Source organism: Euleptes europaea, chromosome 3 (assembly GCF_029931775.1).
Source record: "Euleptes europaea isolate rEulEur1 chromosome 3, rEulEur1.hap1, whole genome shotgun sequence".
Lineage (NCBI taxonomy): Eukaryota > Metazoa > Chordata > Lepidosauria > Squamata > Sphaerodactylidae > Euleptes > Euleptes europaea.
In genome coordinates this window covers 119,244,074-119,269,007 of record NC_079314.1, presented here as the reverse complement: position 1 = coordinate 119,269,007, position 24,934 = coordinate 119,244,074, and the positions used below count along the sequence as shown (strand labels likewise).

The 24,934-nt window shown below is 44.8% G+C and overlaps 1 protein-coding gene across 1 annotated transcript in view; it reads left to right on the top strand.

Annotated features, from left to right (window-relative positions):
* CHCHD3 (coiled-coil-helix-coiled-coil-helix domain containing 3) overlaps positions 1 to 24,934 on the top strand; it is a 190,152-nt gene that overhangs the window by 24,983 nt on the left and 140,235 nt on the right. The gene's annotated exons all lie outside the window — the stretch shown is intronic.

Genomic DNA, 24,934 nt, shown 5'->3' with positions numbered 1-24,934 from the left:
TGCGAAGACCCTGTGATATCCCCCCCACCCCATCCCTAAGAAAATAGATGGAGCTAGAACTGGAAAGGATAAAAGGAAAGAACAGAAGGCAAGAGTTTCAGCCATCGAGACATTTTCCGCCCAAGATGTCACTGTGAAATAACTCATGGCACATCCTGCCCAGCCGTACTGCAGACGGCAGGGGGAACTTGCCATGTAGGGGCTCCTGGTACCTCCTTGTAGGAAATGCCACCAGACTGGTTCCATCTGCATCCCAGGTGATTGTGAGGAGTTGACCTACCCTGTTAGGTAAGCGTCATGGGTGCCGGGAGACATTTGCCATGTCCAGGCTCTTGTGGAATCATCTTCTTCTCTTCTTGAGCTTGTGGAATCGTCTAATCATAGGGTTGAAAGAAACCCATTTCATCATATAGGGCAGCCCTCTGTCTTGAGGCAGGAAATTTGGTGCTGAAAACCAGGCCTTGACCAATTTTCTTGGTTCTACGAGCCAGCCCCAAAATGTAGGCGAGGCAGTGGCTCTGTGGAAGAGCCCAAGTTCAGACCCCAGCATCTCCAGTTAAAAGGACCAAGCAGTAGCTGATGGGAAGGACATCTGCCTGAGACTCTGGAGAGCTGCTGCCAGTCAGAGTAGGTAGTACTGACCTTGATGGATTGATGGTCTGATTCACTATTTTATCTGTGAAGGTGCTGTGGCTCAGTGGTAGATCATCTGTTTGGCATGCAGAAGGTCCCAGGTTCAGTCCCCAGCATCTCCAGTGAAAGGGACTAAGCAAGTAGGTGAGGTGAAAGACCTTTGCCTGAGACCCTGGAAAGCTGCTGCCAGTCTGACTAGACAATACTAACTTTGATGGGCCAAGGCCCGATTCAGTATAAGGCAGTGTCATGTGTTCATGTGGCCTGGCCCTAATAAGTCCTCCCTGAAAGGCCAACCTTCCCCCTGCTTTTTACGGACAGAAACTATGGTTTGAAGGCTGGCAGTTTGTTGTGGTTGCCTAGCAATAAGCACTGAGGGCATTTGTTCCTTAAAGATACAGGGATTGCTTCTATTATTTTTTGGGAGGTTAACTCCCCTTTTTTGTTTTTTTATAATTTGTACTGATCTGCAAACCTGGAGTATTTTTCAGGTTTGCAGAAAGATTTTTCTTGTCTGTTCATGGCTACAGTCTCTGGATTTAAGTATCCACAGATTTGGCCACATTGAGAATTAAACATATTGACAAGTGGGGACCCACAAAACTCGAGGGGAGAGGAATCCCATCTCCCTTCCATCACAGCTCCAAGCCGCCTCCTCCTGTAGCCCCTCTCACTCACCGACTCCCCCAGAGCCTCTCCGGGCAGGCACAACAAGGCTTCCTCCCCCCCCCCCCAGCCCTGCTCTTTCACTGGTTCACCTGAAGCTGCTTGAGACAACGGCCTGCAAAACCTGGGGGGGGGGGACACCCATCTCCCACCCAACTCACCTCCCAGCCCAGCGGTCAGAGGCAGCTGTGAATGCGCAGATAACACTTTTTTTAAAAAATCAGGGGGATTAAAAAAAAACCATTTTAAAAATTTCAGATTTTTCTGCAGACGTAGGGGGTCCTCCAACTCTGTGGAAACATCTGTTTGGGGTGAGTGTGCCCCCTATCTGCGGATTTAAGTATTTGCAGGCAGGGGGCACACTTCTGAATTAGATATATAGATTCTTCCACTGTTTTTATGTCTTAGGCTTTCTTTATTGCCTTATGTCCTGTGGTTTAAAATGGATTTGTATTTTATAGTGTATTTAATAGTTTTATCATGTTTGCTACTGCTGGAACTGGTTTTTCTGGTTGAGAGGTGGAATGCAAATGCAGAAATAAAATTTTACATTTTGGACATAGTCCTCTCCCCTATTGGTAATCAAGACTGAAATAAGCATGGATATTTGTGGTATAACAAAGTGAAATCTCATGCATCATTCCAGCAACATTTGGTTAAATCGTCCCTTTATAGAATATGGATTAGGTATAAACACTTACTAGAAGTAAGAACTCCATTATGGGTTTCATCACAAGAAATGCTAACTTTACGTCCGTTAAGACCTGCTCAATTTGTAACCTACCAGGATCTTCTGAGATGGGAAGGTACAAAATGTTCACTTAAAGACTATGAAGAAGTTCAAGATGTATTATCGTGGTTCCAGTAACACCAAATAAATTCTATTTACAAGACTTGAAAACTGGATTTTTTAAATCTAAATCAACTTTACAGAAACTTCTATTGGATACAAATGATCATCTTATATGTAAGATGTACAAGCTGTTACTAGAATTATATACTGAACAAGAACGAATAAAACCTACAATGATCAGTTGGGCACAAATGTTGGGTCATGACATAATGTTGCAAAAATGGGAGAGGTTATGGACAAAGGATTTGAAACTTTTATCCTCGCAATTATTAAGGGAGAATGTATATAAAATGATGTATAAATGGTATTTAACACCAAAGAAATTAGCAAAATCCTTTCCCTCTATGTTGGAAATGTAATAAAGAAGTAGGATCTTTCCACCATGTTTGGTGGACCTGTGAAAAAGCCAAGAAATTTTGGGAGATGATATATCAAGAATTAAGAGAGATTCTACAACAAAATATCTCTAAAACGCCTGAAATGATGCTTTTAAGTATGATACCGGATACAACATTTACCTACCGAACCTTTTTGATGTATGCCACCACTGCTGCACTCTTGATATACGCAGCTAAATGGAAGACTGACGAGATACCGACAAAAAAGGACTGGATAAATAAGATGCTAGAACTGACAGAAATGGCAAAACTTACGGCGTTGATAAATCTGATGGATAATATACAATTTTGGGGGGAATGGAGGCGTGGAGACTTTACTGTGAGAAGCAATTTTTAACGGGACCGTTAAAAGGATATTCTTTGATTTAATCCCTTTGACAACTTTGAATTATGATTATATTAAGATTAAGATATTGAATTAATAATTAGATGATAAGTTAGGATAAGTATAAAATAGTTAACAGGATAGGGATTAAAGCTGTTAGCAAAAATATAAAAATTTTAATTTAGGATAGAAGAGGGTGAGGGGGGAGTTTGTTTTATATTTTAGTTGCTATAATTATTTACTTTTTATTATCTTGTTGATTTTAAATAATTGACGTTTTTATATATTGTGAATGAAATGAAGAAAACAATAAAAACTTTTATATATATAAAAAAGACTGAAATAAGCTGCTGTTGATAGCGCATGACAGTTATAAAGGTTCCCACTTAGGGCTAAGCATTTATCAGCCATGGGTATTTTATGGGCAAATAGTATGGCTGCTTGCATATGGATGCATTAGAATCAGAAAACCCGAGCCTCTTTTGGGTTCACTTACTCTATTTCAAGGGAACGCTATGGTATGGCCGTACTGGAAATGTGTCTTGAGCTTAGAATAGTAGTTATTTTTCACATTGTCACATATCTGTAATAATTTCTGTTAAACATGGTAGACCGCTTTGAACATTAACACAAATCCTGTACGCCTATAGCATCTAGGCATGAATCCCAACCTAAGCCCACTGTATGGTGGCCTTTGTCTCCTTTTCACTAGGTGTCAAAAGCACAGAGCAGTAGAGCCGTCTTTTAACTGTAGGTATACTATAAACAATGAGTATCTGTTGGCCATAAAGATGGAGTGTTTCCTGTTTCTAAATTATGCTGTTGGAAGGTGTTCTGATGATTTGAAAGTCTAATTAAATACCTGATATTGCTCTTGCTAGAGCTGTTAGCATTTTTATGAAAAGCAAATAATGTGTTTGTAAGCGGTAAAATAATGGGATATGGCTAACGGGTAGCTGACTACACCAGATCTGCGACTCCAAGATAAGGGGTATATTTGCCAGCGAATGCTTATGTGTCAGTCCCATTAATGCTATTATGTTTGTGCATATATCAGGGAGTGAATATACTTAGAGTTAATGTCTTCAAGGATTGGAGGATGTGTCTGTCTGCTTTTTGCTGTCATACTCGCAGGGTCTTGAAGCATGCGAAATTTCTGCTGTCAGACAAAGTTAGCTATCTCCAACTTGATCCAGCAGTTGAGAGCAGCATGGTGTAGTGGTTAAGAGCGGTGGTTTGGAGCAGTGGACTCTGATCTGGAGAACCGGGTTTGATTCCCCACTCCTCCACATGAACAGTGGACTCTGATCTGGAGAACTGGATTTGTTTCCCCACTCCTCCACATAAAGCCAGCTGGGAGACCTTGGGCCAGTCAAAGCTCTCTTAGAGCTCTCTCAGCCCCACCTACCTCACAGGGTGCCTGCTGTGGGGAGGGGAAGGGAAGGAAATTGTAAGCCAGTTTGATTCTTCCTTAAGTGGAAGAGATGTTGGCATATAAAAACCAACTCTTCTCCCTCCTTCCTTCCTTCCTTCCTTCCTTCCTTCCTTCCTTCCTTCCTTCCTTCCTTCCTTCCTTCCTTCCTTCCTTCCTTCCTTCCTTCCTTCCTTCCTTCCTTCCCCTCCCCTCCCCTCCCCTCCCCTCCCCTCCCCTCCCCTCTTCTTCTTCTCCTCCTCCTCCTTCTCCTTCTCCTCTTCCTCCTGAGACACTGGGCATCAGAAGCAGATGTTCCAGACCCCCTATCTCTCCAGGGCTCTAATGGGCATGGAAACCAAGAGCAGATCCAAAACTCTGCTTTTCATAGGAGGAAATCCCCTTAGGGTCCCTGCTGCTTGCGGGTAGTGAAGGATCTCCCGGTCTGTTTCCATAAACTTTACGGCAGGGGTCCCCAGTATGGCACCCGTGTGCTTCATGGGTCCCGCCAACACCTTTTCTGGCCCTGCTAAGTGTTTCTAGAAAGTGGGCATGGCAGGGTGGGGCCTTTGCCCCGCAGGGCTTCTTCAGATTTTTTAAAAATGTTTCTTTGGCATCAGCTACCCACACAGCACAAGGATCTTCAGTGTGTGACTCAAGGTACGCTGCAGCAGCCATTTTGGGGCAGATATTTTGTGGCTGCTCCTACCGTACTGTGTCAGATTTCTGAAGGTGCTTGCAGGCTAGGGTTGCCAACCTCCAGTCGGTGGCTGGAGATCTTCTGCTATTACAACTGATCTCCAGCCAATAGAGATCAGATCACCTGGAGAAAATGGCCGCTTTGTCAATTGGTTGGACTGTATGGCATTGAAGTCCCTCCCCTCTCCAACACTGCCCTCCTCAGGTTCCGCCCCCAAAAATCTCCAGGTATTTCCCAACCTGGAGCTGTCAACCCAACTGCAGGCTCAAAAAGGTTGGGGACCCCTGCTTTACTATGTCAACACAGGTGCAACTGGATGCAACAATAATGCAGGGAAGCCATTTAATCTATTATTGTATATATGTAGACTTGTGCCTATATTGCACATAGCTTTTATACATGTGTGCATTCGTATATACATCCGAGGTTGAAGCCTTGCGATTCAGTATGACTTGGCGGTTGTTTCAGAGGCTGACTATTTCTTACAAAGGTATTTGACTTGCCCCTCTGGAATCTGGGGTTCTAGCATCCATCTTCTGGTACAACAGCAATCCTAAGTCATTGTGCCGGAGAATTGCACGCCTCGGGCTATTTCCATTTGCATCAGTCACCTTCTGTCTCTGCTTCTGCCTCTGTTTGTTCACTCCACGCTGCTTTTGGTCCATTGTGCAGACTTGTAGATCTGGCAGGCAGAGCTCGGCTGCTTTTCCTATATGGGTTGCCCTAGGAGAACGTGAAGAGGCTGTCTTGCCTCTGGGTATGTCCTGTTTGTAGCAGCACTGGGAGCTATGAGCTTTTTCATCACCTTTTTCCTGCCTGGTTCCAAAATATTTTTTCTGCTATTTAGGCGTTTGAAGCATAAGAACATAAGGAAAGCCATGCTGGGTCCGACCACGGCCCCTCAAGTCTGTTCACACAGTGGTCATCCAGGTGCCTCTAGGAAGCCTCAAACAAGACAGCTGCAGCAGCATCATCCTACCTCTGTTCCAAAGCACCTAATATAATAGACACCCTCCTCTGATCCTGGAGAGAATACGGATGCATTATGACCAGTATCCATTTTGAATTAGATATATAGATTCTTCTGCTGGTTTTATGTCTTAGGCTTCCTTTAAGAACAAAAACAAACAAACAAACAAAAAGCCCTGCTGGATCAGACCAAGGCCCATCAAGTCCAGCAGTCTATTCACACAGTGGTCAACAAGGTGCCTCTAGGAAGCCCACAAACAAGACAACTGCAGCAGCACCATCCTGCCTGGGTTCCACAGCACCTAATATATCTGGCATGCTCCTCTGATCCTGGAGAGAATAGGTATGCATCATGACTAGTATCCATTTTGACTAGTAGCCATGGATAGCCCTTCATGAATATGCCCACTCCCCTCTTCAAGCGTTCCAAGTTGGCAGCCATCACCACATCCTGGGGCAGGGAGCTCCACAATTTAACTATGCATTGTGTGAAGAAATCTCCTCCTCCTTTTCCTCCTCGGTCTCTGCCCCTTGGCTGGGTTGGGCCCTCTTTGTGCCTCGCCTGACCATTTGTGCTGGCCAGCAGGGCTTTCAGAGGCATGATTGACATGGCCGCACCTTCCAAGCAAACCTCTCCCAGGCTGCTGAGCAATAGGAAAATTTAGCATGCCGTACTTGTGGACATCCGTAGGAAATGGTCTTGCGCTTTTTAGGAAATTAATTTCTTGAAGGGCCCGAGCAGCGAATGCCCTGTCTGTTGCCCTTCCTCAATGAAGCTGGCTTTTCGGAATACGTGGCTGACGGAAAAAAACGCCGTTCAAGCCAGCGAAGCGTTTGTCCTCTGACGAATGAGAGATCAGTGTTGTTATGCAGTGCTCTGCCGTATTAAATCTTAATCAATAACAATGCTTTCTTAATTGCCAGAGCGAGTTTATATATTGGGTAAATTGCTGTTTGTAAATGTTGGATTATATTAACCAAAGCAGCTAATTACCAGCAACAGAATAAACATAAGGTTTGCTAAAAGCTTCCATCCGTAGCTGGAAGCTGCTTGATATTACAGTCAGTGCTTGAAAATAAGGTAATGACATTATACATACATCTATAACGTGGGCCAATTTCTTCCAAAATGCATGTAAGTATTATTACTTTGCTAGGAGTCTGTGTAACATGATTTATTTAATGCATTCCAGTCCCCACACTGTTAAGATATAACTGAGGTGGGGGGTGGGGAGAAAGAGCGCAGCGCCCTGTCTGCGGTACATGAATCATGGTCTAAAGTGCTTGTAATTTTTAAAGACACTTAGGGGAACTGTGAAATTTATACAGTATAGTTTTAGGATTAGAAAAGGCCGGATGAACAATTGGCCAGGTTATGGGGCTATTTTATTAGGTAATTGATCTCACAGCAGCAAAATCCTAAGACCTAAAGTCTCCTCCAACTCCCATAACTTTTTTGTTGTTTGTTAGTCGTTTTTTTTGTAAAGTTGATTTGGATTATTTAAAAACCCTGGCAACCGTCATATAAGCACAATATAATAATGTTGGCTGCACAGACGAACAGTGGGCCACCTCCCCACTGAATAGTTTCAGAGGGTATCCATGTTGGGGAGGGGCTGTGGCTCAGCAGAAGCAAAATGCAGAAGGTCCCAGGTTCCATCCCCTGCATCTCCACTTAAAGGGGCTAGGCAGGTAGGTGATGTGAAAGACCCCTGCATGAGACCCTGAAGAGCCACTGCTGGTCTGAGTAGACAATACTGACTTCGATGGACCCAGGGTCTGATTCAGTATAAGGCAGCTTCAGGAAGGACTTGAACCGGGAGAATGCCGGCAGGAGGCCACGCTGACGCCCTAAAGCCTCACTGCCCCAGCCGTCCAGTAGCCAGCGCAGGTGGCACTACGCAGGCGTCAATGCCAGTTTGCATGGTGCAAGTGGCAAGGATACCGGCGTAGGGGTCACGGTGCCTCCTAAGGTGATTCGGCCCCTGAGCTCAGGAATGAACTGTCAGATTTACAGACTACCTATTCATTCAGTGGACCTTCAAGCTTGACAGATTAAAATATAGAAAAATTCGATAAAAACCATCATAAAACATTGAAACCAGTGGACAGGCTCAAGGTAAAATCAATAAGCACTATCCTCTGTTTCAGTCCAGTTCAAAGGCCCTTTGAGAGGAGAGAAATCTTGGAGGCAAGCAGCGGTGAACCACCGCCAAACATCTCTTGCCTTGAAAACCCTATGGGATCACCGTAGGTCAGCTGTGAGTTATTTATTTCATAGAATCACAGAATCATAGTGTTGGAAGGGACCACCAGGGTCATCTAATCCAGCCCCCTGCACAATGCACGAAATTCACAACTACCTGCCCCCCACACCCCAAGTGACCCCATTCCATGCCCAGAAGATGGCCAAGTTGCCCTCCCTCTCATGAACTGCCTAAGGTCATAGAATCAGCATTGCTGACAGATGGCCATATAGCCTTTGCTTAAAAACCTCCAGGGAAGCAGAGCTCACCACCTCCCTAGGAAGCCTGTTCCACTGAGGAACCGCTCTAACTGTTAGAAAATTCTTCCTAATGTCTAGACCTAAACTCTTCTGATTTAATTTCAACCCATTGGTTGTATTTATAAATATTTATTTATTTATTTATTTAATCAAATTTATAGCCCTCCCTCAATTCCAGGACAAGCTGGACTCAGTATCTAGGCACTTAATGGCGTTTTCCACTACCAGCACCACCAGGGATCCAGTACCACTTCCCCAATTTCATGCCCCTAATTGCCACCCAGGGAGCCAGCGTGGTTTATTGTTTAGCAGCAGCGGTCTCCTCCACACGAACCCGTTGGGTTTTCAAGGCCAGTCACAGTTCTCTCCAAACTCTCTCAGCCCACTCGGAGGCAGGCAGGGGCAAACCACCTCCGAACGTCTCTGGCCTTGAAAACCCAACGGAGTTGCCATAGGTCAGCTGTGACTTAATGGCACTTTCTACCACCACATAGGTATGAAGAAATTTAATGCTTTAAAGGTCGAAATCAGTGACTTGAATTAAGCCCGGAAACAAACTGGAAACAGAAAAGAAAAGAGTTTAAGAATGAATAAGGCTGGAGGGTAAGAGATTCAAAACAGATAAAAGGAAGTATTTTTTCACACAATGCATAGTTAAATTGTGGAACTCCCGGCCCCAGGATGTGGTGATGGCTGCCAGCTTGGAGGGCTTTAAGAGGGGAGTGGACATATTCATGGAAGAGAGGGGTATTCATGGCTGTTAGTTAGAATGGATACTGGTCATGCTGCATACCTATTCTCTCTAGTATCAGAGGAGCATGCCTATTATTTTGGGTGCGGTGGAACACAGGCAGGATGGTGCTGCTGCAGTCGTCTTGTTTGTGGCTTCCTAGAGGCACCTGGTTGGCCACTGTGTGAACACACTGCTGGACTTGATGGGCCTTGGTCTGATCCAGCAGGGCCTTTCTTATGTTCTTATGTTCTTAACATGTTGAATAAGCTTCCTGTAGAAGTTCTGCATTTAAAAAAAATGCTTTCTAAGCCTACAGCTGAATTATTGCCAAGTTAGTTTGCACTGCCGTGTGAAAATCTGAATGGTTGTAGCCTTTGCTGTCCTATTCTCCACATCAGTGGGTTATGGATCAAATCAAGCCTGAACTGACCCTAGAAGCTAAAATGACTAAACTGAGGCTATTGTATTTTGGTCACATCATGAGACGACAAGAGTCACTGGAAAAGACCATCATGCTAGGAAATGCTGAAGGCAGCAGGAAAAGAGGAAGACCCAACAAGAGGATGGATTGACTCAATAAAGGAAGCCACAGCCCTCAATTTGCAAGACCTGAGCAAGGCTGTTAAAGATAGGATGATTTGGAGGACATTGATTCATAGGGTCGCCATTTGCCGGAGGCAACTTGACGGCACTTAACAAATACACACACAACTGGATATCACCAATGCATGTGTGACTGTAGTCAAGTCAGTTTTCTCTAGGAATGGCAGCAGATAGTGAACCACCAGCCTTGTCTGATAAAGATAACTAAATGTCACCAATTCCCAGATCAGTCATTCTCTACCCACAGTATTTCTGCCCTTTTTGGGGGTGAGGTTCAGTTTATTTGCCCTCATTCAGTCCTTCATTGTCTCAAGAAAAGGGAGCTGTTTAGCCACCACTTTCTCTAAATCCTTTCCTAAAAACACAGCAAGTTGGATATGGATCTGTACATTGTTAGTTTGTTTGTTGTCACTCCTGTTTAACAACTGATACAAGTCTTCTGGCGAGATAGCTACACCTTTGCTCTCTGATGGTTCAATTTACACAACATTATTAAAAATATTGTTTAAAATTACATTCAGGCTAAAGCGTATATCAAACATAAATGAATTTGGGTCCCATCCCCAAGATATCTTATTATGTATGTGTAAAAATTCCAAAATTTACGGAGAGACCCGAAATACGGACCACTTCTGGTCCCAAGAAATCCAGATACGGAATACTCAACCTGTGTGTGTATACATTTATATTTATTTATTTGTGTGTGTGTGTATAAATGTAAATGTAAATAAAATATATAAAATATAACGGGCACAATCCAGCCCAAGTTAGGTGTTTAAAAAAAACCCTCTGATATCCTTGCAAGAGCTTATTAATTCTCTTCTGTCGAAACCACTGTGACTGATCTTCGGCTGCGTCGTGCCTCAAGAAATGTGTAAAGCTTTGGTGAGCTTTGTAATGTGGCTAATAGTAGTGGAATTTGAGCTTCCCTGGCGTGTGCAGCATTTGTAACCACGGCTATAGGCCTCAACTGGTTGAGAGATGCTGCCAGCAGGATCCGACGGGAATTCCTTAAAAATGGTGTTTAAGGAAGTTGATTATTGTTGGGTTCAAAAGGCTGGAAGCCACGGGTTTCCACTTAGTTTAATTACTTGGTAAACAATTGCTAGAGATTGAGTGAAATCGCAGGCTTCCCAACAAATGGCTGCTTTAACCGTGGCTAAGTCTGAAAATACTCCAATTTTCTCGACAATGCCTGCCAAAGCATTTAGCCCATTCTAAAAGGGTGCACTTAGCAGTAAACAGCGGTGCTCAGGTTTTGTTCTAGGGTTAGAAGGGGATATTTCCTTTTGAATTCCAAGTGAATGTTTACATAGTATCAGGATATTATATGCTAGGCCAATAATAAGACTACATTTAAAGCTTGTCCATCTTGGTCAACAATGAATTCATTTATGCATGTATAGATTTTGGATACTCGTGTCCTCCTTGCCTGTGAATAGTAATGTCAAAACGGTGTCTGGCCTTTGGGGTGTATTCTCAAGATTGCTCAGCTGGTATTCACAACCAGTATAGTTTAATTACTTCTGATGCATTTTTCCATTATATTCTTTGTAGTTACGAGTACAGAGACAGCGCGCTGTGTTGTGGTTAATCTGGGGAACCGGGTTTGATTCCCCCACTCCTACACATGAAGCCTGCTGGATTACCTTGGGCTAGTCACAGTCCTCTCCGAACTCTCTCAGCCCCATCTACCTCGCAAGATGCCTGTTGTGGGGAGGGGAAGGGATGGTGATTGTAAGCCGGTTTGATTGTCCTTAAAGGTAGAGAAAAGCAGGGTATAAAAATCAACTCTTCTTCCTCCTCCTTCCTCTTCCTCTTCCTCTTCCTCCTCCTCCTCCTCCTTCTCCTTCTCCTTCTTCTTCTCAACTCAGATCTCAGCTGAGTGCTAAATCACCTAGAGAATGTTGCTGAATCTTTGGATGTGTTTTTCCGGAGACACGTTAATCAAGGGATCTGGAGGAAAAAATCAGTCCCCTGATTCTATGTCTAGTAGACCCCAGGGAACCTTACCAAAGTCTGAAGTGGCACTTTGTGCCTTGGCTAGGGTCTCTGCCGATAACATGGAAGAAAAATAAGGTAACCTCTCCAGGTGCTGACAGTTATGAGACTGCTCATTGCAAGTCCTGTGGATCATGTTCGATCTGATAAGTAGTCCAGCGGGATCCTCAAATTCCATTTTCAGTTGCCTGATCTAATCTCATAGGATTTTGTGATCAGCCTTTTGTGTGCAAATAAGAACAAAAATATGTGTGCTGACATACAAGGGATTCCTTTTGTAAGTGTTTTTTGTTTTTATATGCTTAGGGAGCCTGTTCTGTTTTTTTAGTGATGTGTAAAGGCTACAACAATAAAGAATTTGTAGTGTTTGTCCAGGGCTTGTTGGGGATCGGTCAACCCAGAGGTGGAGCTTTCACTAGGAGAGGAGTTGCAGTAAGGAGCATATTGTAGCTGTTTATAATATGTTTTTGTGCATATGTCACAGTGGACATCTCTATTGTTGGAAGGGACCTTCTGCCCCAAATTGGGATCCTTTATGCATGTGTAAGCCTATGATATTTAGATCATAATATGCAACAGGCAGCAATTAGGTTCCCCATAACCAAAGAGTGAGTGAGAACAACACCTTTCCCCTCTCTTTCCTGCCCAGAGAATGCGCCTATCAAATGTAGTAGGAGAAATAGCCCTAACTTTACACAGACATCATTACAGGAAATGGTGTGATGTGGTGATGGTGCCAACAATTGTCTACATTATCCAAGGAGCATGCCTATCATATTAGGTGCTGCGGAACACAGTCAGGGTAATGCTGCTGCAGTCGTCTTGTTTGTGGGCTTCCTAGAGGCACCCGGTTGGCCACTGTGTGAAGAGACTGCTGGACTTGGTGGGCCTTGGTCTGATCCAGCATGGCCTTTCTTATGCTCTTATGGTCTTCAGGGCTTGTAACTGCTGTGATTCATTGTGCCTTTTATGTAAGGCATTGTCAGGGCCCGTTGGGGTTGAGTCTGAGTCCATTTACCTATTCCTACCTGTCCTGGAATGGGTCTGTCTTTTCCCCCCTAGCTGCTTTTGGGCATGCCCCTTAAATGCTTTCCCAAGAGAGGGCCAGCCCCAGGCTCAGCCTGTCCTCTCTCCCCAATCCAGTCCTGGGGAGCGACAAGCCCCTGGGCCAATGGATAGTTGCTTTGGAGTGGTGAGCTCACTGGCCCTTCCCCCTGGACTTCTTTAAAGGGCTGGCTGTCCCACCCAGCCTCTTCTAAGAAGGTCAGTGCTTCCTTTTCTCCATGCCCCTTGTCAGAGCTCCCTTGGGTAATCTCTGGTGGGAACTCGGTGTGTGTGTGTGTGTGTGTGTGTGACTTCTGCAGCTGAGCATGCTCTGGAGAGCCAGCTGGACTCATTAATTCATTCATTAATTCATTCATTCATTCATTTTGCAGTTTGTAGCCCGCCTTCCCCAGCCAAAGCCAGACTCAGGGCAGGTAACATAATTTAAAATACATCAACAATATTAAAACAATAAGATTGAAAGTTAATTTCTGAATTTAAAACTGCTAAATCCTAATTTAAAATAAACCCCAAGGATCTCAGATGGCGCCTAAATTCCAGCCAATCATATTGACTGAGATAGGCAGCAGGCCACCCCTTCAGTTGATGCAGTATATAGCCTGGAAAGGAGGGGGGGAGTAGGGAGGCCAGCAGATCTAAAACCTGCGGCTACCCTCAACTACAAGCCTGGCAGAAAAGCTCCATCTTGCAGGCCCTGCGGAACTCCTTAAGGTCCCGCAGGGCCCTGATGTCACCAGGCAGATCTTTCCACCAGGCCGGAGCCAGGGCCAAAAAGCCGTACACTGTTAGGGCCAGGGACCACAAGTAGATTACGATAAGATGGCCGTAAGGATCTTCGGGGGAGGGGGGTATACCAGGAGAGGCGGTCCCGAAGATAAGGTCCTTCAAGCTGGCTGACTCTCGAGTAGACTCCATCGAGGCCACGCCCTGCTACAACCTGCCAGGTGACCTCCCCAGCCTTGCTGGCGCAGTGTGCCTTCGGTGGGGCTTGTGGTCCCCTGGGGTATGTTGTGGTGGGGTATGTTGTGGTGGCATTTAAATGGTCTCTTCTTTGGCTCAGGAACTCTGCTGAGTTTCATCCAAAATGGCAGCCACACAAGCGTGTACACTAATTCCGTGCGGTGTGTTATGTCGGGGGTTGGACGTAGCATCTGAACCTGGTCGGCTAGTCGAGAGACTCACCTCGACCTTAGCCTGTAGATTTCTCTGTTTGCCTTGGAGGTCTCTCAGTGCCGAAGTTCTAAGGAGGCCTGAACCTGTCCTGGCAGGTAATGAGGTTGCACTTCTTTGTCAGGTTTTGCCGCCGTCGCTATGTGAACGGAGCGTGGTGAACTCAGCTGGCCAACGCCATTCTTTCGAGTGAGAAATCTCATTTTTATGTGGCTTACCTTGTGGCGCCCTTTCGAAAGGGTCCCATGTTCCGCTTGAAAGCCACGACGCCCGCTTTGATACCCGTTGAGGCTTTCTTCGGCTTCCATTGTTCTCCGTCTCTCCCTCCTTTTCCTTGTTGTCAAGGTGCTTTTCCTCTCAAGGTGACCTGGAGATCCAGAGCTCCTTCGTATCGAGCACCCAAGAACGGCTATAATTGGCAGCAAGATAACCTGTTAGCAGCAGGTTGCCTTTTGGTTTTTTTTAATTGGAATCAATGGCTGTCCGGGAGGTGTCGTCTGAGTTTGACTGGTGGAGAGTCTTTGTTTATCTGCAAAGACTGTATTCGAATTTCAAGAAATGGAACGAGAATAGCAAAATTAGCTTCTTCAGGAATTGGGTTGATGTTTGTGACACCGTATGAAGATTCCTTCTTTTGTGTCGCTTATTCTCCCTCCCCCCCCCTTCCCGCTGTATTTCGAATCTTCAGCCAATATTTTCATTCTGTGATGCCGCGGAAAGCTGCTCCTTTCGCCTGCCGCACAATAGGAATCTTGCCGCAGAAATAGGAAACAATAATTTGGAGTACTCTGTCTGAGGAACTATTTTCTGAAAGTGTGTTTTATTCTCAGCACTGAAAATATGGTTATACAGCCTGGTTGTGCAAAGTGGGAGGAAAGATTAGTTCTTCACCAAGTGAGCCAATTCCAGCCCACTTAACAAGGGTTGTGTTGGAGAAGAGAGTGTTTAAAATTTTTTTGTAGCAGAGTACTCCTTGCGTGTGCTGAATGAATCCCAGGCGTCAGGCTGCCTAGGATTTTCATTGTGGCGCCTAGTATTTTCAGCGGTGATTTCGTTGTGCTGTCTCTCAGTGATCCTCAGAAGGACATACTCTTGCTTCATTATAATTTCACATCAGAGTATGTTTTGTAGCATGACATAAAAATGCACGTACTTTAAGTTCTTATCGATCCTTGTTAAACTTTACATCATTCAGTGGTAGTGGATGAATTCGTTTTTTAATGAGTTACTTTCTGTACTCCCTCTCATATTCAATTAAGGGCCGTTTTTTATGTGTATGGATGTGCTGTCAATTCACCGCTGACTTTCGGTGACCCCAGCAAGGGGCTTTCAAGGCAAGAGAGAAGCAGAGGTGGTTTGCCTTTGCCTTCCTCTGCAGAGCCTTCCTTGGTGGTCTCCCGTCCAAGTTCCAACCCTGCTTAGCTTCTGAGATCTGACAAGATCAGGCTATGTCATACCAATCCACATCCCAGTTTTTTTATAATGAATTTTATAATGATATTATTCATTTTTAATAATGGAATTATGAGAATTTGTGTTATGATTATGACAACTGGGGTTACTCTATATTTATTTATATGCTACAACACTTTTGTCAGAGGTTTAGTAAATTTTTGAGGAGTTGAAAAATTTAGGATTAGGCTTTGTAGTAGCAATAACGTGGTCATTAAAACACAACACCCTAAAGGCTCAAAAACGAGCCAATTCTCCGGATTGAATCTGGGACGTTCTGAACAGAGAGCCTATGCCCTGATCACTTAACGCTGGGGAGTGACTAATTGCTGGTGGGCGCATATTGGTGCTGAGCCATGACTTGGTACATTCACACGAATAGAGGACCATTAATGTTATGATTCTTAAAATGTACACCTATATGTGATGATGTTTTTAATGAGCACCTTAAAATATAAAATTGCTAATATGTCTATCCTACGGGCGTATTTGCCCATGACTCATGAGTAGCTGTGGTTCCTCTCAAGGGTATGGTGGTGAAAAGTACCATCAAGTCACAGCTGATTTATGGCAACCCCTCAGGGGGATTTCATGGCAAGAGGCATTCAGAGGTGGTTTGCCGTTGCCTGCCTTCGCATGGGCTGAGAGAGTTCTGAGAGAACCGCTGACTGGCCCAAGGTTACCCAGCAGGCTTCATGGGGAGGAGTGGGAAATTGAATCTGGTTTTCAAGATCTGAGTCTGTTGCTCTGAAAAAATGGTTTTGATGCTGTGTGAAATAATTCAAAAGTGCTTGAAGTGAGATATGCCTTGGGGTGGGACGTTGGTATAAAGGTTAGACTACGTTGCTGCTCACTTGTCTATGCACATATAGTGTATATACCTTAGTGAGCAAAAAGAAGATGAAGAAGAAGAGTTGGTTTTTTTATATGCCGACCTTCTCTATCACTTAAGGAAGAATCAAACTGGCTTACAATTGCCTTCCTTTCCCCTCCCCACAACAGACACCCTGTGAGGTAGGTGGGGCTGAGAGAGTGTGACTAGCCCAAGGTCACCCAGCTGGCTTCATCTGTAGAAGTGAGGAAACAAATCCAGTTTGCCAGATTAGCCTCCGCCACTCATGTGGAGGAGTGGGGAATCAAACCTGGTTCTCCAGATCAGCATTCACCAATCCAAACCACCGCTCTTAACCACCTCACAGCCGTGACGGCCTCCCTGCCATTAGACTAATCTCAGCAAAGGTCTGAACAGAAGGGACTTCAGCTTCTGCTGCCTTGCTTTAAACTTGTCGTCCCTGAAACATTTTCCTTCTAAGCCCTTCCTACCAGACTTGTATTTCTTGCTTATGGATAAGAACGTAAAAAGAGCCTTGCTGGACCAGACCAAAGGCCCAGCATTCTGTTCACACAGTCATCAACTGGCTGCGTCTGGGAAGCCCACACACAGGATGTCTGCAACAGCATCCTGCCTTAAAGCAACTGATTTAAGAAGGACGCTGCCTCTGGTGCTGGAGAGAGTAGATCTCCATCATGACTAGCAGCCATTGATCGCCCTGTCCTCCATGAATTTGTCCACTCCCCTTTTAAAGGCTTCCAAGTTGGTGACCATCACCACATCCTGTGGCAGAGAGTTCCACAATTTAACTGTGTGTCTGTCCTGAATTCCCCATCCTTCAGCTTCAGTGGATGACCCAGCGCTTAGTTAAATTGTGGAACTCCCTGCCCCAGGATGTGGTGATGGCTGCCAGCTTAGAAGGCTTTAAGAGGGGAGTGGACATGTTCATGGAGGAGAGGGCTATCCATGGCTACTAGTCAAAATGGATACTAGTCATGATACATCCCTATTCTCTCCAGGATCAGATGAGTAGGCCTATTATATTAGGTGCTTTGGAACACAGGCAGGACAATGGTGCTGCAGGCACCTGGTTGGCCACTGTGTGAACAGACTGCTGGACTTGATGGGCCTTGTTGGGCAAGATTCTCCATTCACAAAAGTAAGCTCTATGCAGGCAGGTGTTAAAACCTATGAGTCATGAGCAGTTCAAGTCATTCAAGTCATGAGTGGTTGTGGTTTTTGTTAGTTAAATTTTAGATTACTTTGAATGTTTTATGTTTAATATTTTGATGTTTCCATGGTCTAGAGCAGTGGTTTCTAAAGTTTCTGGGCCACTGTCCCCTTGGTTCCACAAACTCAACCCCAGTGCCCCCTACCCTATAAAAAGCATTATTCAAAATAGGGGTTTGCATGACTCACTGAAGAAGATAATAACAATAAAATTCAGAATGGTAACAATGAATTGCACAACTATTCAAAATCAAATTAAAACTTTTTTGTTGAAATTTATTCAACAAACTAATGAACTTGATCCAGTGGTACCAGCTCTTCAAAGTCTGGAAAAAAATGCTGATAGTTTCCACCAAATTTGCCAGTATGGTGCCATAGCTTGATCTCTTGTAAATTAGTGAACAACACAGCTGAAGGGGCCCACCTCTAGCACCCCCCCTGCTGCCCTCTTGCCTCTTAGTGCCCCCCTAGGTAATCCCACCGCTCCCCAGGGGGTGGTACTGCCCACTTTTGGAACCACTGGTTTGTGTGTGTAAAGTGCCGTCAAGTCACAGCCAACTTATGGCGACCCCTTTTGGGGTTTTCATGGCAAGAGACTAACAGAGGTGGTTTGCCAGTGCCTTCCTCTGCATAGCAACCCTGGTATTCCTTGGTGGTCTCCCATCCAAATACTAACCAGGGCTGACCCTGCTTAGCTTTTGAGATCTAACGAGATCGGGCTGTACCATGCTGCCTTCCCTCCTACCACTGGTTTAGAGAAACCTTTTTTCTTACTCCTTGAGTTTTAGTTTGGAACTAAAATGTACATTTAAATAGAAATGTTATCAAAGATGGACCTATGAGTTTATAGTGTTTTTAGCCTATTTTTTGTAATGGCCTTTGGCCCGACGTGATAAACTTGAACCTTGAACCAATATCTTCATAGCCCTTCTTCCTGATGCGCTAGTTTCTCTGTGCTGTGCGTGTGCTTCCACGCAGGCTCCTCTGCCTGCAAAGGGCAGGTCAAAGTTCACCCCTTGGTCCTGCTGAAGGTATACATGTTGGCCCTCGTCCAGAGTGCGCACAAGACACTGCTAAGGGGGCGGGGGGAAGCTCTCCCGCTGCTTTAAGAAAGACGGTGTCTCGATTTGAGAGTCGACGGCTTTAAATTATCCTGTGAATGAGCCCCCAGTGTCATATTTTATTTAAAAGCATTTGTAAGTGCAAATATAAGGGCTTAAGTGTTGCAAAAAGCCTAGCACTTCTCAGGTCATTCACTCAGCTATCCATCTAATAGAAAGCATTTCATACTTTAATATAAAGGGTTTCTTCAAGGTTTCTCTGGGCGCAAGGGGTTGGGCCCGGTTTGCAGGGCTGCTGTTCTAGTTTAAAGGGCATTTGGGGGGTATGGTTGATGCTGCAGATGGTCAGTTGCAGACACATTGGTTTAGAAACTTGAGCCTTGAGGCTGTCCGTGAGCTCTGCCAGCGGTCGCGTCGGTGGCTTTCCTTTTTCCTCACGTGGAGATGCATTCCAGCACTGCACTGAAACCTGCCTAGCTGTGCTGATAAGAACATAAGAAAGGCCATGCTGGATCAGACCAAGGCCCATAAAGTCCAGCAGTCTGTTCACACGGTGGCCAACCAGGTGCCTCTAGGAAGCCCACAAGCAAGACGACTGCAGCAGCGTTATCTTGCCTGTGCTCCACAGCACCCGATAGAATAGGCATGCTCCTCTGATCCTGGAGAGAATAGGTATGCATCATGACTAGTAGCCATGAATAGCCCTCTCCTCCATGAACATGTCCACTCTCCTCTTCAAGCCTTCCAAGTTGCCAGCCATCACCACATCCTGGGGCAGGGAGTTCTACAGTTCAATTATATGTTGTGTGAAGAAATACTTCCCTTTATCTGTTTTGAATCTCTCACCCTCCAGCTTCACAGATGACCCCGCATTCTAGTATTATGAGAGAGGGAGAAAAGCTTCTCCCTGTCAACTCTCTCCATACCTTGCATAATTTTATAGACCTCTATCATGTCTCCCCTTAACTGCCTTCTTTCCAAGCTAAACAGCCCTAAGCGTTTTAACCGCTCCTCATAGGGCCGTTGCTCTAGCCCCCTGATCATTTTGGTTGCTCTTTTCTGCACCTTCTCAAGCTCTGCAATATCCTTTTTTAGGTGTGGGGACCAGAACTGTACACACTATTCCAAGTGTGGTCTCACCATCATAAATTTGTACAAGGGCGGCATGATAGCAGCAGTTTGATTCTCTGTCGTTACTGTGTGCATTTGAAAACGGCTTAGATGAATCCCCGTTTCATGGAAGTTTTCCATTTGATGTGGGTCTGGGGGAAAATACACCGTGTTGCATATTATATTGAAACTCATACATTCAATCACAACCTTGGTTGGAGACGAGGTCATATTCCAAAAAAACAAAATGAGACATTGTTCCAAAATTGCATACCCTAATATTTCCATTTTAGAGGTTTGGTGTGGTTTTTTTGTTTGTTTTTTAGAAAAGCAGAGTATTTTTGTCTAGAGGGTCCCATCCCCCACCCCCACCCTGCACTGCTTCCTTTTTGGCCTCCCTCTAGACATATCTGTTCCAGGGAAAGTGCAGGCTTGCTTTCATCCATTATAAATGATTTTCATTTGAACATGTCGTTTTGCTTTCCTGTTACAATGGAGATCAAAGTGACACCGGTTCACCGCTGGTGTTCGGCGGCTCTTTGTGGTCCTGGACCTTCAAGTAATAGGATCCGGTTTAATTTGTCACAGTCTTAGATCTCTCCGAAGGCGTGCGGAGTGGTTGCTTTTGTGATGGATTCCTGTTATTTATAAATAATAAAAAAAAAATAGATGGGAGTTTTATGTTTTTGGGCTCCATGACAATGGTCTATTGATACGGACGTAGCTGTAGAACGGTGACATTGATAGAGTTTTGAATCTGTTTTAAATGGATCCGTGTGTTTGAAAAACTGTTCGTGAGAGTGAAATGGAAATTCTTAAGGCATCCATTTGCAGGGTCTGCGACAACACTTTTTTTCCCCCAAGTAGAGTGTCAGTATAATTCCTTTACCAAGAAAAATGACGATAAAACAAGATTCGTAGCAAGTTATATCGTCCGTGCTGTCTGAAAGCCTGGTAAATAGAATTAAGTGAGGACTTCCTTTTTACCGTAGCTTCCTTGGAAGAAATAACATCCCTCCTGCACTCATTTGCCTTGACCGTGGCTTAACTGCAGGGATCCAGCGGAAGGTTGCAAGATGTATTGGTGGTGGTGGAAAAGTGCCGTCCAGTCTAACTGTTTCTTTACACAACACATAGTTAAATTATGGAACTCCCTGCCCCAGCATGTGGTGATGGCTGCCAACTTGGAAGGCTTGAAGAGGGGACGGGACATGTTCATGGAAGAGAGGAGTATTCATGGCTACTAGTCATAATGGATACTAGTCATGATGCATCCCAATTCTCTCCAGGATCAGAGGAGCATGCCGAATATATTAGGTGCTGTGGAACACAGGCAGGGCAATGCTGATGCATTGGTCCTTTGCTATTGCCTGTCTCTGTGTAGCAGCCACAGACTTCCTTGGTGGCCTCCCATCCAAACACTGACCAGGACCGACCCTTCTGAGTTTCCAAGATCTGATGAGATCAAGCTAGCCTGGACCATCCAGGTCAGGGTACAAGATGTATGACAACATCAATTTCAGTCTGTTTCAGACACTACCACACATTCATGCAGCTGAAGTTGCCCCTGAGTGCTTCCCCAGGCCTGTGCAAGGTCAGGCACCTGGAGGTCTATAAAATTATGCATGGTTCAGAAAGAGTGGGCAGAGAGAAGCTTTTCTCCCTTTTTCGTATTACCAGAATGCGGGGTCATCTGCTGAAGCTGGAGGATGAGAGATTCAAAACAGAGAGAAGGAAGTATTTCTTCACACAACGCATAGTTAAATTATGAAATTCCCTGCCCCAGGATGTGGTGATGGCTGCCAACTTGGAAGGCTTTAAGAGGGGAGTGGATGTGTATGGGGATGATAGGGCTACCCATTGCTACTAGTAAAAATGGGTACTAGTCATGATGCATACCTATTCTCTCCAGGATCAGAGGAACATGCCTATTCTATTAGGTGCTGTGGAACAGGCAGGATGCTGCTGCAGTTGGAAGGCTTTAAGAGGGGAGTGAACATGTTCATGGAGGAGAGGGCTATTCCTGGCTGCTAGTAAAAATGGGTACTAGTCATGATGCATACATATTCTCTCCAGAATCAGAGGAGCATGCCTATTATATCAGGTGCTGTGGAACACAGGCAGAATAATGCTGCTGCAGTTGTCTTGTTTGTGGGCTTCCTAGAGGCACCTGGTTGGCCACTGTGTGAACAGACCGCTGGACTTGATGGGCCTTGGTCTGATCCAGCATGGCCTTTCTTATGTTCTTATGTAAGTCTAGCTCTGGTGTTTTCTCCATTTAACGTGTGTGTGTGCCGTCAAGTCACAGCTGTCTTATGGCGACCCTGTTGGGTTTTCAAGGCCAGAGATGTTTGGAGGTAGTTTGCTATTACCTGCTTCCTCGTGGGCTGAGAGAGTTCTGAGAGAACCGTGACTGGCTCAAGGTCACCCAGCTGGCTTCATGTGGAGGAACTGGAAAATCAAACCCTGTTCTCCAGATTAGAGTCCACTGCTCTTAACCACTACACCACGCTGGCTCTCTTCTCCATTTAATACTGCATCCCATTGGCAATAGACTGTCTTGTTACTTCACTTCTTTTTCACACCTTCAGAATTCTTACAGATTGTTTCTCAATTTATAAATACAGAAGAAGAAGAAGAGTTGGCTTTTATACCCCACTTTTTCTCTGCCTTTAAGGAGTCTCAATGCAGCTTACGATCTCTTTCCCTTCCTCCCCCACGACAGGCACCTTGTGCGGTAGGTGGGGCTGAGAGAGTTCAGAGAGAATTGTGACTGGCCCAAGATCACCCAGCAGGCTTCATATGGAGGAGTGGGGGAATCAAACCCGGTTCGCCAGATTAGAGTCTGCTGCTCTTAACCACTACGCCATGCTACACCTCTCTTAACCACTACTCCATAGGACCTACTCAACTGCTAATTTCTCCCAAAAAAAACTCTTAATTTTTCCAAAAAAGGGGGCTTCAAAATTTTCCTGTGGCTTCAAAATTTCTCAAGATTTTACATGTCAAGACTCTTGAATTTCAACCACTGTTCATTGTGGGGTTTTCCTTTATTTGTGTGTAATTGATTTCTACTGAGGGACAAGGCAAGCATCAAGTGGAAACTTAGGTTGTGTACAGTGGCTTACAGGTCTATGGCCAGAAATGTTATAGTGAGGGAATGTTATGTGAGAGTATGCCGGGTGAGGGAAAGAGGAGATTGGTCAGGCCGACCACATCCCGAGACTTGTGGGCCAGGTCTGATGATGTCATAGGAGGGGGGGGATCCAGTTATGTTGTAGAGTGGGGCATGTTGATATCACATGGAATAGATGTATTAATACTACTTCTACACATCGTCATGTAATGCACCTCATGGAATCTGTGAATATTGTCTGTGCTAAGTGCCGTCAAGTCGCTTCTGACATGGCGACCCTATGAATCAGTGGCCTCCAAAATGGCCTCCAGGTCTTGCAAACCGAGGGACATGGCTTCCTTGATGGAGTCAGTCCATTTCATGCTGGGTCTTCCTCTTTTCCCTCTGCCTTCAGCTTGTCCTAGCATTATTTTTTTTGATGCTTTTTATTATATAAAGTATAAAAGGGGTACAGAAGAAAAAATGGAAAAGGGAAATATATAAACATTTTACATATAGTCCTTACATATAGACAGAAGTTGGTTTCAGGTAGCCGGCTCAAGGTTGACTCAGCCTTCCATCCTTCCGAGGTAGGTAAAAGGAGTACCCAGCTTGCTGGGGGTAAAGGGAAGATGACTGGGGAAGGCACTGGCAAACCACCCCGTAAACAAAGTCTGCCTAGAAAACGTCGGGATGTGACGTCACCCCATGGGTCAGGAATGACCCGGTGCTTGCACAGGGGACCTTTACCTTTTTACCTTTTACATATAGTCGTAGTATTATTTTTGTTTGTGTTGTTGTTGGTTTTATTTCTACTCTGCCAGGCTCAGGGTGGCTTAAAAAGGTAAAGCACTGGGTTATTCCTGACCCATGGGGTGATGTCACATCCCAACGTTTGCTAGGCAGACTGTTTACGGGTTGGTTTGCCAGTCATCTACACTTTACCCACAGCAAGCTGGGTACTCATTTTACCGACCTTGGAAGGATGGAAAGCTGAGTCCATCTTGAGCCGGCTACCTGAAACTGACTTCCGTTGGGATCTAACTCAGGCCATGAGCAGAGCATTTGACTGCAGTAGGGCAACAGTCAAAAATTTACATTGTTTATCAACAAGTAAAACATATACACACACATGCAGACACACACACACACTAATATTAACCTTAAAAACTTAACTAATTAAAATGTAGTAATTCCCTCCTATATATAATTCAACCCAGTTTAAAGGGAGGAATCATCCATAAAATGGGTGCAGTTAGCCCTAGGAAGTGCAAACGAGGAGACCCAACAAACAACAGTAAGGAATATAAGGGTATAATAGTGTCCAGCGGAGAGGACAAGGGAAAGGAACAAACTAGGGACGAAGTAGGAATAAGGGGGAAAGGGAGTGGGGAGGGAGTGGGGAGGGAGGGAGGGAGACCAGCAGATGTAGAACTATCACTGTCCTCAACCATAGGTCTGGTGGAACATCTCTGATAATAATAATAGTGTCCAGCGGAGAGGACACTATACCTTTATATTCCTTACACATATTACTTATTGTTGTTTGTTGGGTCTTCTCGTTTGCACTTCCTAGGGCTAATTGCACCCAGGGCCGATGGTCTTTTCCAGTTACTCTTGTCTTCTCATAATGTGTCTAGTACTATAGCCTCAGTTTACTCATTTTTTTATCTTCTAGGGGAGAGGTCAGGCTTGATTTGGTCTAGAACCCACTGATTTGTCTTTTCGGCAGTCCACAGTATCCATAAAACCCTCCTCCAATACCACATTTCAAAGGAATCAACTTTTTTCCTGTCAGCTTTCTTTATTGTCCAACTTTCATACCCATACATAGTAATGGGGAATACTATGGAAGGATTTAACGTCACCTTGGTTGCCAGTGACACATCCTTACGCTTCAGAATCTTTTCTAGCTCCTTTATGGCTGTCCTTCCCAGTCTCAGTCTTCTTCTGATTTCTTGGCTGCAGCCTCCCTTTTGGTTGATGACGGAGCCAAGGAATAGAAAATCTTGAACCATTCCAATTTCTTCATTGCCAGCTTTAAACTTCTGTAATTCCCCTGTAAGTCATCACTTTTATCTTCCTGATATTCAGCTATAAT